This window comes from Chanodichthys erythropterus, chromosome 11 (assembly GCF_024489055.1).
Source record: "Chanodichthys erythropterus isolate Z2021 chromosome 11, ASM2448905v1, whole genome shotgun sequence".
Lineage (NCBI taxonomy): Eukaryota > Metazoa > Chordata > Actinopteri > Cypriniformes > Xenocyprididae > Chanodichthys > Chanodichthys erythropterus.
This window is the reverse complement of record NC_090231.1, coordinates 29,324,122-29,338,885: the sequence shown is the minus strand read 5'-3', so window position 1 is coordinate 29,338,885 and position 14,764 is coordinate 29,324,122. Positions and strand designations below refer to the sequence as shown.

Below are 14,764 nucleotides of genomic sequence, written 5' to 3'. Positions count from 1 at the left end.
ATCACGGGCATCCAGTATGGTTTTCCAGCCTTGACCCTTATGCACAGAGATTGTTCCATATTCTCTGAATCTTTGGATGATATTATGCACTGTAGATGATGATAACTTCAAACTCTTTGCAGTTTTTTTCTGAGAAACTCCTTTCTGATATTGCTCCACTATTTTTTGCCGCAGCATTGGGGGAATTGGTGATCCTCTGCCCATCTTGACTTCTGAGAGACACTGCCACTCTGAGAGGCTCTTTTTATACACAATCATGTTGCCAATTGACCTAATAAGTTGCAAATTGGTCCCCCAGCTGTTCCTTATATGTACCTTTAACTTTTCCAGCCTCTTATTGCTATCTGCCCCAACTTTTTTGGAATGTGTAGTTCTCATGAAATACAAAATGAGACAATATTTGGCATGACATTTCAAAATGTCTCACTTTCAACATTTGAAATGTTATCTATATTCTATTGTGAATAAAATATTATTGCATTGCTTTTTTATTCACAACTTGTACAGTGTCCCAACTTTTCTGGAATCGGGTTTGTACAAACATCGCTATACCCTGCTAAATTTGACAAAACCTCCAATTGTGTCATCATTTGTAAAAAAAAAAAATTAAAAAAATAAAAATAAAATAAAATAAAATGCAGGCAAATGTTTAAGTTAAGTGTGTGAGGAAAACAGCTTATAAATAATACTAAGTGATGTTTTTTGAAAATTTAAAAATGCAGAAAGATTTCTGTGATGGGTGCAAATCCAATTCCAAAAAAGTTGTACAAATTGTACAAATGAATGCAATAATTTACAAATCTCATAAACTTGTATTTTATTCACAATAGAATATAGATAACATATCAAATGTTGAAAGTGAGACATTTTGAAATGTCATGCCAAATATTGGCTCATTTTGGATTTCATGAGAGCTACACATTCCAAAAAAGTTGGGACAGGTAGCAATAAGAGGCTGGAAAAGTTAAATGTACATATAAGGAACAGCTGGATTTGCAACTTATTAGGTCAATTGGCAACATGATTGTGTATAAAAAGAGCCTCTCAGAGTGGCAGTGTCTCTCAGAAGTCAAGATGGGCAGAGGATCACCAATTCCCCCAATGCTGCGGCAAAAAATAGTGGAGCAATATCAGAAAGGAGTTTCTCAGAGAAAAATTGCAAAGAGTTTGAAGTTATCATCATCTACAGTGCATAATATCATCCAAAGATTCAGAGAATCTGGAACAATCTCTGTGCGTAAGGGTCAAGGCCGGAAAACCATAATGGATGCCCGTGATCTTCGGGCCCTTAGACGGCACTATATACAGGAATGCTACTGTAATAGAAATCACAACATGGGCTCAGGAATACTTTTTAGCCGAAAAACATTTTTTTTTTTTTTAGAAAACATTATCGGTGAACACAATCCACCGTGCCATTCGCCGTTGTCGGCTAAAACGCTATAGGTCAAAAAAGAAGCCATATCTAAACATTATCCAGAAGCACAGGCATTTTCTCTGGGCCAAGGCTCATTTAAAATGGAAGTGGAAAACTGTTCTGTGGTCAGGCGAAACAAAATTTGAAGTTCTTTTTGGAAAACTGGGACGCCATGTCATCCGGACTAAAGAGGACAAGGACAACCCAAGTTGTTATCAGCACTCAGTTCAGAAGCCTGCATCTCTGATGGTATGGGGTTGCATGAGTGTGTGTGGCATGGGCAGCTTACACATCTGGAAAGGCACCATCAGTGCTGAAAGGTATATCCAAGTTCTAGAACAACATATGCTCCCATCCAGATGTTGTCTCTTTCAGGGAAGACCTTGCATTTTCCAATATGACAATGCCAGACCACATATTGCATCAATTACAACATCATGGCTACGTAGAAGAAGGATCCAGGTACTGAAATGGCCAGCCTGCAGTCCAGATCTTTCACCCATAGAAAACATTTGGCGCATCATAAAGAAGAATATGCGACAAAAAAGACCTAAGACAGTTGAGCAACTAGAAGCCTGTATTAGACAAGAATGGGACAACATTCCTATTCCTAAACTTGAGCAACTTGTCTCCTCAGTTCCCAGACGTTTGCAGACTGTTATAAAAAGAAGAGGGGATGCCACACAGGGGTAAACATAGCCTTGTCCCAACTTTTTTGAGATGTGTTGATGCCAACTTATTTTTCCCTTAAAATGATACATTTTCTCAGTTCAAACATTTGATATGACATCTATGTTGTATTCTGAATAAAATATTGAAATGTGAAACTTCCACATCATTGCATTCTGTTTTTTATTCACAATTTGTACGGGTTTGTAGATTTAGGGTTTGGGTACAGTATAACAATCATTATGTCTATGGAATGTCCCCATAAAACATGAAAACCCAACATGGTGTGTGTGTGTGTAGCAAAACAAACCTGTGTGTGTGTAAAAATGGATTTGTGTTGTGGTGTGTTTATATTTAAGCATGTATTTGGCCTCAAGATATGTGCCTCACTGACTGTCACTATTCATCTCTCTTAGATTGGGACTAAAAAAAACACTGATATTAGCAGATTCTCTGTGTGTGTGTATGTGTTTGGAGGCTGCTGTGATTTTAATAGTATGTTTGCTTTGGCCCTCCTATTCTGTAAAAAGAGCTCAAAAACTCTCATCAGATCAGATTCATCCTCTGCAGTGATGCTTGAGAATACAACACGAACAATCATGATTCAAATGCTCAAATCAATGATGTGAGTTTTGTGTGCATATCTGTATTATTGTTTGAGTTTGTGGGGAAGTTTTGTGCCAAGGCTGACTTGACTTGCTTCACTCTTGCTTCAGTGCATGTGCTTGAATTTACATTTCACTTCATCTTACACTCTTGTTCTGACTTTCAATTTTTCTGCCTGTCCTGCTTTCCCAATGTCCCAATGTTTTTTTTTTTTTTTTTTTTTTTTTTTTTGCTGTAAAATATTGTTTTATCTTGTATTATATCTCTGTTTCTTTTAGTCCTCTAATTGACCCATAATCCTAGTTTAATTAAGATCTGGGATTTAGTGGCGGCCTCTGTGCACTTTTGTATCCAAACTCTTATAGCTGATATGAAACCAGACTCTGGGGACAGTTCTAGTATGAGAAGAATAGAATAAAATAGAATTTAAAAATGTAAAAATCGTCCATTTTTACATTGACTATATAATAATGCAAATTATTTGAGACAAAAAGCTTAGATCATAGTAACACATGCAACTACGGTGTTGTGTTCAAGGTGACATGAATGATTCCTGAATAACACTGATGAACAAGACCGTTAAAAGGAATTTCATGGGGCAACAGAATAAAATCATAAATCTGGAGGCTTGTTTTGATGTACTCTGTTTTCCCCCGAGCGCCACGTGCTTAGAATAGCTAATGTTTGTTCTTCTGACGCTAGCCTGTAGGGGGCACTAGAGTGTTTTCTGAGGCAGAGGCTGAGTCTGTTTGGTGTAGATCAGTTGCTGAGCCAATTTATTAAGACGAGGAGAGGGAGAACTGGAGAGAGAGGGAGTAAATAAATGGAACTGCCCCCGTTGCTCCAAGCCAAACATCAAAGTAATCAAGGAAAACAAGCTTTTTTTTAATGGGATGGATCCAATTAGAATATTACTGCTCCATCGGATCTGTCCACTAGCAGAGAGATGGTGCTCCTCACTGGCCTCCTCCATTAATGCTAATAACCTCTTCTTCATGAACACAGCATACTGTACATGTGATGGGCAGAAGACTTCAATTTAAACCAATTTGTTAAGTCAGACCCCACTTTTACTGTGTACTGTGATGACCAAAGCCATTCAGACTGAAGAGCTTTTAATTTTACAAATAACCCATTAGCGATATGCATTAGACATTAATATATCATTCATATTTGGTCTGTTTGTTATCACGTCATCCTAGCATGTTTAATTTGCCATGGTTACATTAAATTCAGTGTATTTTGGTTAGAAATTCAGTAAGAAATTAGGTTATAAATTCAGTCACATGTAGCAGCAGGAAATGATTCAGCCTTTTTCAGGTGTGCTACTTTTCCTCCCTTAATAACTCGCTCATTCTTTCATTACTGCATTTTCTCTCTGTTACTCATGTATTTGTTCTTTCTCTTGTCGTAGTGTTATTATTTCTGCTCATTCTCATTCTATTGCTCTCTTCCTCATAGGTATGTGGTGAATGTCACAGTATAACTCGAATGATCCCAGTGGGACTATGCTGCTCTCTACAGTCTTTAGGAAGCCAAAGATACTTGCTTTGTTTCTAATTCACAGCTGTAAATTTTTATATTTTACTTTTCTTCTTTTATCTTTGGTTAAAATTAAGTCTTATCTGAGAAATCCCTTTAATCCCTCTAAACTGAACTGTCCGTCAGACAAATCGGTGATCTAGAGTATTTTAGGATTCATTTGTTCAGCTGAGAGTCCTATAGTTCTTCAGCTTGATGTGTGTACCAGCAGTGATCATTCCTTATCTTGATGATTGCGGATTTTTGTACATCAGATTAGTAGTTATTTATACATTCATATATATCTTTAATCATATATTTAATTACCTCTCAAAAGAATTGCCACACACACTCATCATTCTGTCTTTTTTTTTGTCTTCTGCCATAGCCCCTCATCACTCTTTTAATTAACTACTCACTCTAGATTAGTTTCATAATTTCAGAAACCAACCGTTACATCAATCCAGTGCTCACTGTAATGTTTGACTATACGTGATGAATATCTATACGTGTCAGTACCTCCTGGATTTCAACATCCACTAAAATACTCAAAAACTCAGAAAGAAATTATGAACAAAAACAGACGTGTTGTAGCCTGTTAAAACAAATAAATGTCTAATACTGAATCTGTGAGAAAATCATAACGGTCTTTTCTGTGCAAAACTGGAAGGTTAAATTTCCAAATGGTGTAACCTGGCAACAGAGTGCCTCTGTCGGACTGAATTATAGGCCATTTGATTGAGTCTCATCATCACACTCTTTTCTGCCCTGTTTTAATTCAGCATCTGCCATTTTACTATAATTTACTGAATCACCACTATTGACCCATTTAGGACCTGGACAGCAGACTAAAGGAGATTACTGCAAAAATATATGTTGTCAGTCACAGTTTTTAGAAATTAGATTCTTCTGTGATGGTGTCCATAGATGTGGGGTTTTTTTTGTTGTTTTTTTAGTTATAGGGATGCATGTACCATGTCGGTGTCTTGGTTGTTATTAGAGATTAACTTTATTTGATTTGTATCAATTGATATTGGAAATATATCCGCTGATATTGGAAATTTAATTGTGCATGCTCCTTTCCACCTATTTTTACATTTAGAATACCATTTACCATTTTGTCATCTAACACTCATCACACCATACAAGCAGACCCAGGTTTTTTTGATAATGAAAAATATTCACCATCGTGTTATATCTTTAAATGTGTTATACCTTGAAATTATCTCTGAAAAGCTATTCAATATGGAAACAGTTCTTAAATCGTAGTGATAACTATGTCTGCAAAACCTGCAAAAGAGAAAATTTGTCATAACTACTGCTGAAGGTGATTCATATCACAAGGGTCTTTCAAACATTGTGTTTGACACTGGGGAAATTACACCTCTTTCATCATCACTTTAAGAACTCTTCACAGCTGAGAAGGTGGGCTGATGTGACTTAACATAATTTGAATAATGCCATTCATAGAAATACTCAGATTGATGAATTATTAATGAAGTCTGGAACAACAGCATATCCAAACACTGTCTTTCATTCTGTCTGTTCTATCTCTTCTTTTTCTGTTTCTTTTTGTTTTTCTGCTTTTCTCTTTACTAGGAATTCTTGTGACTTATGCATTTAAAGTATTTGATACAACATAACTGTAAATAATCTAGACACATAAGCCTTATTTAATCTTTTTCCTTTTCAGATGGAGTATTGAGATTAGTTTGTATTCAGGAAAGTTTTAGATTGAACTTCTTAGAAGACTAAATCAATAATTTAGCTGTGTAAAAGAGATTCGCTGGGTTGCATTTTGCATGTGATCTGTGATGTTAATAATTTATTCAGTCATGAAGGATATCTGTTAAAGTAAATACAAGATATACAGCTCTGCTAGTAGTTATGGAAGAATTCAAATTTTGCTTATAGGAACATCAATGTATTTCTGACACACTATTTCACACTGATCCCAAAATCTGCACCAATGTGGAGGTTAAATATCCATATTAGAGAGGTAAGGCAATCAAAATATTTGTCTTGTTTTGTTACACTGAACTGCCATTTTTTCAACAACACCAAGAGATATCACTCTCAGCTGAAAGCTAAAAAAAATCCCCAATGATGCACATTTCTCAACATGTGACATGTTTAGGCAGGAGCTGATTTAGTGGTTTAGGCAAAGACAGGAGTTTGGTCTGTCCTTCTCAGATCAACTTATTTACCTGGGTCTTCTTTGTACAGCTTGCACAGAAATGTTCTGGTTCTTTGTTGATAATTTTGTTTGAGACAGTGAACAGTTCTATTATGGCATGCCTGATTGTCTTCTTGGGTCCCAAGCCACTGCCAGCTGTCTACATTTGTCCGGTATTAAATCTGCCCTTGTGTCTAGAATCTTGAAGAAAATCTATTATCTTGTAGTATGATGCCACACAACTAAGCATATTTAGAAAAGCTCTGAATGTAGGTGTTCGGGATGCATGATATACAGTATAAGTATCATATTTGTTACTGGCCGATATTCAGTTTTTTAAAACATTTATTTAACATTATTACAATTTTATTTGTATATGCTCATGGTTACATTTGCCATCAGCTAACACTCTCTTAAAGGGGTGGTTCACTGCGATTTCACTTTTTTAGCTTTAGTTAGTGTGTAATGTTGCTGCTTGATCATAAACAGTATCTGCAAAGTTACAGCGCTGAAAGTTCAATGCAAACGAAGATATTGTCTTTTAAAGTTATGGCAGTGTAATGCCTACAAAAACGACTGTTTTGGACTGCAATGAGCTTCTTCCCCGGATGGTGACATCATAAACCCTGCAATTAACATAAACCCTGCCCAATGGAACATGCAACAAAGTGGGCGAGGCCATGTTGCATGCATACAAGTCTTCTTCCTATAGGGATGCTGGACTTTGGGAACAATGTTTAAAATGTATGTTTAATTCTGTTCCTGACAATTCATCATGGCTTTTATGTTGTGTTTACCCACATGCTCATTCATGTTATAAATTAAACAATGCCTTTACAAAAATGCTACTACTCAGTCATGTATTCAGCTATAGTAAAACTTTAATCAGAACACTATGGGGCAGCAGTAACATTTAGAAGTGACAGCATATCTAAACACTTATGACACAATATACATATATATGATATGAAACAAATACAAACAAAAATACTTAACATTCATAAACGTCCATTAAAAGCCGTGCTTGCGGAGGTTCTGCTTGACCCTCTTCATCATTACTACTATCTGGGTCTAATTCGGGCTCAAGTTGATATGGCAATATTGACGCCATTATTTACATTTCCCCCAAAGCAAAGACTGGACTTTGACCGAAGCACATGCAACATTTGCCCATTATGGTAAGGGGCTTGGCATTTCCTGACAACGTGAATCGTGACAACGTATTCTGGACAGCGAATCACAGTACACAGGACCAGCTAACCAATCTCAGTCCATTGTGTATTTCTGAGGGAGGGGCTTCATAGAACCTGGAATGCAACAAGGAGAAGGGAAACAGTGGTGTAGAATAAAGGTAAAATATTAAACCTTATGACTTAAATTCTTTTGAGAAATGTCCCTTTGATATGTACAGTGGTAACCAAAACGGTTTGGTTGCTAACGTCCTTCAAAATATCTTTTTTATTCTGCAGAAGAAAGAAAGTCATACAGGGTTAGGCATGTGACGGTATCACATTTTCATGTTGCGATTAATTGATGAAGCTTTTATCACAGTATACGGTATTATCACGATATTAAATACGTTGCAAAACAATTTTTGTCATAGTTTAACAGGTTTAAGAACTATTTTTGTAATAAAACAAAAACAACTCTGAATGTTTAAATACAATAATACAATACACAAAAAATATATAAAGTGAAATTGTCTAATGCAAAAGAATTGGGCTATAAAAAACAACAGATAACACTTTACAATACGGTCTCATTATTTAATGCATTAACTAAGATTCAGCGATAGCTACATTTGTTACAGAAAGTGTTATTTTTGTTAATGTTAGTTTAGAACACAACTGATGATTGTTAGTTTTATCTCAGATCCATTAAATAAGTTATTGTGATTTTAGTAATGTTATTAAACAGTATAAGAAATTGACATTAATTAATAATAATTAATACTTTATAAGTATTTTTATTGTCAGTTTAGTGAAAATGAATTAACATGTTAACTAATGAAGATGTATGTTTTCAAATTTTACTGATCAGTAACAAATAATCAGAACATTTCTAATCATTAGGGCATGTTGTAGTCCAGATTAAAATATAAAAATGTTTAGGTTTGAAAATAAATATCCTTTTAAGTGCGCTTTCATCCAGCTCGTCTCCTTCACTGGTTCCGTCATGTGCTTCTCGTGCACGTTGGGATTGTTTACATCTGAGCGCGTGTCCTTTTGACGCAGAATACAGCGGTGTTGTGCAATTTATACGATTGATGGGTAAAGTATTCTTAATTGCATTATAAAAAAAATTAAAAATTGGTAATAAATTATTATTTACGGTATTTTGAAGTGCCCACGATTACAATATCGTGCGTATATTCATTATCGCGATTTATCGCATTACCGAATATCGGCACAAGTCTAGGTTGGAACAACATGAAGGTGAGTAAATGATGACAGAATTATCATTTTTGGGTGAATTATTCCTTTAAAGACCCCCTGTGGGGAAAATCAATTTTTTAATGTTTATATGTTGATATGGTGTTTTTAATATGCCACCATGTGCAAATTCATAAGTCAACACCATTTCTGAGTATTTCTCCTTAAAACTCCAGTGAACCAAAGACGGTCTCAAAAATGCAGTTTGAAATAGTCTATGTTTCTTATGTCACAAACTACCTTGTAACCAATCACGTCCATGTATGGGAGGTCTTTAGCATGTCATTAACTATGTTCTGAAGCAGGGGAGTCTCAAGAGAAGCCAGGTATATTTTTTCTGTTGATATGAAAAATTGTGTACATTTAGCAATAGCGGGTGAATTATATGATGTATATTGCCTTATTGCCTTTCTCTACTGACTTTCTAAGTTGTTCAAATTATTTCTAAGAATACTGATTTGTAGAAGGCAGACTGAGATGGCGAACGGCAACATAGTTTGTGTAACAGCAACACAGCTGTTTGATAACGTAGTCAATCAAAAGGCTAATCTTATTAATTACCTTTATGTGTCCAATGTTGTAAAGAGCGATACCATTGTGCAGCGAGTGGATCACTGAGCTGGTGTGAGTGAGTGGAGGCGGGGCTAATTTTTATATTCATGGATCTGTATACTAAATAAAGCAAGAGTGTGGAGTTACATTCAAGCTATTTTAAGAAAAAAACATTTAGATATGTCATTTTGGTGATCAAAGATGAGTTTTAAAGGATAAAATTATTGACTAAGGGGGACTTTAAACATAATCTTTAGTAAACCCCAAAAATGAATGTTTGCTTTTCATATTGTACATTTATAATATTTTGAAATTTTGAAAAAAAAAAAAAAAAAAAAATGAAATAATACAAATAATAATACAAAACTACTTCTCAAAGTAGTAAAGGAGAAAAAGAGTTATACCTCCCCTCAATCTACCTCCAGGGTACGCAGTAGATAATAAATTGTTGCCATTTTTCAAAAAAGGATTCCCCCCTGCCTCTAATATTATACTTTACTTTTTCAAGTTTAAAAAAAAGATAAAATCTTTAAGCCACACTGATGTAGAAGGAGGTTGTGGAGAGGTCCAAGATAACAATATCCTGTGCCGGGCAAGCAACGAGACAAATGCCACAACACTACCTTGCTTATGGTTCAGAGGATGAGGCTGAGATGGAACACCAAAAATGGCAATTAAAGGGCAGACATCTAATTTGATTTTAAGAACATCAGAGACACTTTCAAAGAGTTACAAAAATTCTGAAGTTTGGGACAGAGTGTAAACATATGGCTGAGGTCACATGGTGAAAGTTTGCATTTTTCACATATGTTGGAAACGTGGGATATATCTTTGGCAGTTTAGTCTTAGAAAGATAAGCTCTATGGACCATTTTAAGTTGTATAAAACTAAGTTTTGCACATGACATGGTAGTACGTATATTAACACCCTGTCCCAGTAACCATCATCAAACTTTTGTCCTGATTCCTCTTCCCAAGCACTAGTGATTTTGATATTATAAGAGTTATCCTTTGACCAGATCAAGGTGTATATTCGAGAGATAACACCACATGGGGATTTAATCTGAATGATACCAGTGCATTTCTGTTCTGTAAAAATACAAAGATTTAATGAATAATACCTCCATGTATAATTAATACAACAATATAATGCAATAAATATAAGTAAGAAATATATGTACACACAATTATCCAATATTGACCGTTACTGATAAATACTGTAGATAATCTGTTATTTCAGATGATAACTGATATGAAAGAGATGGAAATACAGTCAGTGTTTTACTCATGTTTGAGTCTTATATCTAGTTTACAGGGGGTGCTTAGCCCTCTGCTCTCATGTAAAGGGGGTTGGGGGGTGGGGGGTTAGACTAAACAGTCTCTTCACTACCCCAGTATCCTCTGAGATAACACTACCAATTAGTTTGCGGTTTCCTGACATTCAGCCTTCAAAGCTGAGAGGCAGGAGCTTTTATTCCTAAACATCAAAGACTATTATTCTTTCTTTTCTCTCTTCAAATCAACATCTAGCCCCAGGATCTAGCACCATCCCCCTCTCCACCCCTCCCTTATGCTGTGAGGAGCAGGGTTTTGACTCAGATCATGACACAAGCAGCAATGGAAGCCTAAGACAACAAGAGGAGCTGTTGCTCACAGAGCAGAGATGTCAAATTGTTTATTGTATTTTGTATTGTATATAACTCTCCCTCCCTCTTCATTCTCATAGCTCTAGTCTGAAGCTGGTTATTTTGAAACAGCAGCAAAAATGTGCATATATATATAAAAAAGGCACCACAGCTCTTTCTCTGGGTGAAGGATACGCAGGCTGTGTGTGCTATGAGATTTAAAAATGTATGATCTACATGCACAATTGAGAAAAATATTTTAAATATAAGAGCTCTTGTTCCCAACTGAGATGAAGAGCTGTGTCTACTCCATGAAACAGAGAGAAATGTGTAATAAAAATGGGCAAGGTGAACTCTTTATTCGGGGCACAGAAAGCAATATTTCTTTCACATTATTGATTACATGCACACAACACATCATAAGAGCCTTTAAGTTCCACCCTCCAAAGCAGTTATGCATTCTGCACTTATCCACTTCCTTTTTTTTTCTTTTTTTTCTTTTTTTTTTTGCTATATATTGCTAAATATTTCCATTTTGGATGCAAAACAACTTTGCATAAATATAATTCCCTAAATAATAATAATGGCCAAATGGGTAACCCATTTGCAACCTATTAGTAATTAATAGTTTATGAACTGCAGTTAACACACTAATAGACTAGATATACAAACCCGATTCCAAAAAAAGTTGTGACACTGTACAAATTGTGAATAAAAACAGAATGCAATGATATGGAAGTTTCAAATTTCAATATTTTATTCAGAATACAACATAGATGACATATCAAATGTTTAAACTGAGAAAAATTATAATTTTAAGGGAAAAATAAGTTGATTTTAAATTTCATGGCATCAACACATCTCAAAAAAAATTGGGACAAGGCCATGTTTACCACTGTGTGGCATCCCCTCTTCTTTTTATAACAGTCTGCAAATGTCTGGGGACTGAGAAGACAAGTTGCTCCAGTTTAGGAATAGGAATGTTGTCCCATTCTTGTCTAATACAGGCTTCTAGTTGCTCAACTGTCTTAGGTCTTCTTTGTCGTATCTTCCTCTTTATGATGCGCCAAATGTTTTCTATGGGTGAAAGATCTGGACTGCAGGCTGACCATTTCAGTACCCGGATCCTTCTTCTACGCAGCCATGATGTTGTAATTGAAGCAGTATGTGGTCTGGCATTGTCATGTTGGAAAATGCAAGGTCTTCCCTGAAAGAGACGATGTCTGGATGGGAGCATATGTTGTTCTAGAACTTGGATATACCTTTCAACATTGATGGTGCCTTTCCAGATGTGTAAGCTGCCCATGCCACACGCACTCATGCAACCCCATACCATCAGAGATGCAGGCTTCTGAACTGAGCGCTGATAACAACTTGGGTTGTCCTTGTCCTCTTTAGTCCGGATGACATGGCATCCCAGTTTTCCAAAAAGAACACATTTTGATTCGTTTGACCACAGAGCAGTTTTCCACTTTGCCACAGTCCATTTTAAATAAGCCTTGGCCCAGAGAAAACGCCTGTGCTTCTGGATCATGTTTAGATATGGCTTCTTTTTTGACCTATAGAGTTTTAGCCAGCAACAGCGAATGGCACGGTGGATTGTGTTCACCGACAATGTTTTCTGGAATTATTCCTGACCCCATGTTGTGATTTCCATTACAGTAGCATTCCTGTATGTAGTGCCATCTAAGGGCCCGAAGATCACGGGCATCCAGTATGGTTTTCCGGCCTTGACCCTTATGCACAGAGATTGTTCCAGATTCTCTGAATCTTTGGATGATATTATGCACTGTAGATGACGATAACTTCAAACTCCTTTCTGATATTGCTCCACTATTTTTCGCCACAGCATTGGCGGAATTGGTGATCCTCTGTCCATCTTGATTTCTGAGAGACACTGCCACTCTGAGAGGCTCTTTTTATACCCAATCATGTTGCCAATTGACCTAAGATGTTGCAAATTGGTCCTCCAGCTGTTCCTTATATGTATTTTTATATGCATCACTCTTATTGCTACCTGTCCCAACTTTTTTGGAATGTGTAGCTCTCATGAAATCCAAAATGAGCCAATATTTGCCATGACATTTAAAAATATCTCACTTTCAACATTTGATATAATAATAATAATAATTCCTTACATTTATGTAGCGCTTTTCTGGGCACTTAAAGCGCTTTACATATTGAAGGGGGAATCTCCTCAACCACCACCAATGTGCAGCATCCACCTTGATGATGCGACGGCAGCCATATTGCGCCAGAACGCCCACCACACACCAGCTTATTGGTGGAGAGGAGACAGAGTGATGAAGCCAATCAGTGTATGGGGATGATTAGGAGGCCATGATGGACAGAGGCCAATGGGCAAGTTTGGCCAGGATGTCGGGGTTACACCCCTACTCTTTTCAAAGGACAACCTGGGATTTTTAATGACCACAGAGAGTCAGGACCTCAGTTTAACGTCTCATCTGAAGGACAGTGATTTTTGACAGTATAGTGTCCCCATCACTATACTGGGGCATTAGGACCCACACAGACCACAGGGTGAGCACCCCCTGCTGGCCTCACTAACACCTCTTCCAGCAGCAACCTAGTTTTCCCAGGAGGTCTCCCATCCAGGTACTAACCAGGCTCAGCCCTGCTTAGCTTCAGTGGGCAACCAGTCTTGGGCTACAGGGTGATATGGCTGCTGTATATGTTATCTATATTCTATTGTGAATAAAATATAAGTTTATGAGATTTGTAAATTATTGCATTCCTTTTTTATTCACAATTTGTACAGTGTCCCAACGTTTTTGGAATCAGGTTTGTAAAAAGTGAGTTCTTTATTCATTGTCCCTGTAATTAATAAAGTGTTATTACAGTAACAATGACTGAAGAACTCACTATTTGTATATAGTCTATTAATGTATTAACTACAGTTTATAAACTATTAATTAACTAAAAACTAAAAGTTTGCAAATGATTTGTAAATACTTTATTACTGTATATTAATTATAAAGTGTTGCCATGGTTGGACTCTTCTTCTTCTGAAAATAATTGAATGTTATTATTAAATTAAAAACAACAACAACAACAAAAAACAGCTCTGCATGTGTATCATGTCACATGTTTGGTTTATTTGTACGTTTAAAGTTTGTTTTCATTAGTCACATCTTTCTTTGTTCAGTTTTTCCCGCCACTCTTTAGTTATCATAGTAACAGATTGTTTTGAGTTTCAGTTCAGGTGTGTCTTCATTTTCATCATCTTGTTAAGGTCCTTTGTTGGTCTCTTGTATATATACCCCCCTGTGTACTCCCTCAGTCTCGGTTGGTTCTTGTTTGATTGTAATGTGGTTTTGTCCTGTGTTTCTCCTGGTTCATGAGTATTTTGTTATTAAAGTCTGCCTTCTAGTTTTATTCCACACTCCACGTTACGTACATATCAATTATTGAACAACTAAAATAAATAATTAAAATAATTTCTATCAGCTTAATAAACATAGATCTATAATTTTCAAGCATAATATTGAAATAGAAGAGCTGGGACCCTGGGATCTCTCAAAATCGAAATCACTGCAAAACTGGCCCAGCATCAAAGCCTGTGAATTTTCTCCCAGTGTTTTTGTTTGATCTAAGGCTGAATTGGGTTGCAGTTGTTTAAGGCTTGCATGGCTTATTAAAGCATTGTACAGACAGAATTAGAGATGTTACATGGTTTGTGTTGTAGCTGGACTACAAGATCAGGTCGATTCACCGTTCTTCATCGGTTTGCTTCCAAACCTCATCTC

General features: G+C 36.3%; 1 pseudogene; it reads right to left on the bottom strand.

Annotated features, from left to right (window-relative positions):
- Nucleotides 1-13,571: 13,571 nt before the first annotated feature.
- Nucleotides 13,572-13,688, bottom strand: LOC137031389 (5S ribosomal RNA; annotated as a pseudogene).
- Between the last annotated feature and the right edge of the window lie 1,076 nt (nucleotides 13,689-14,764).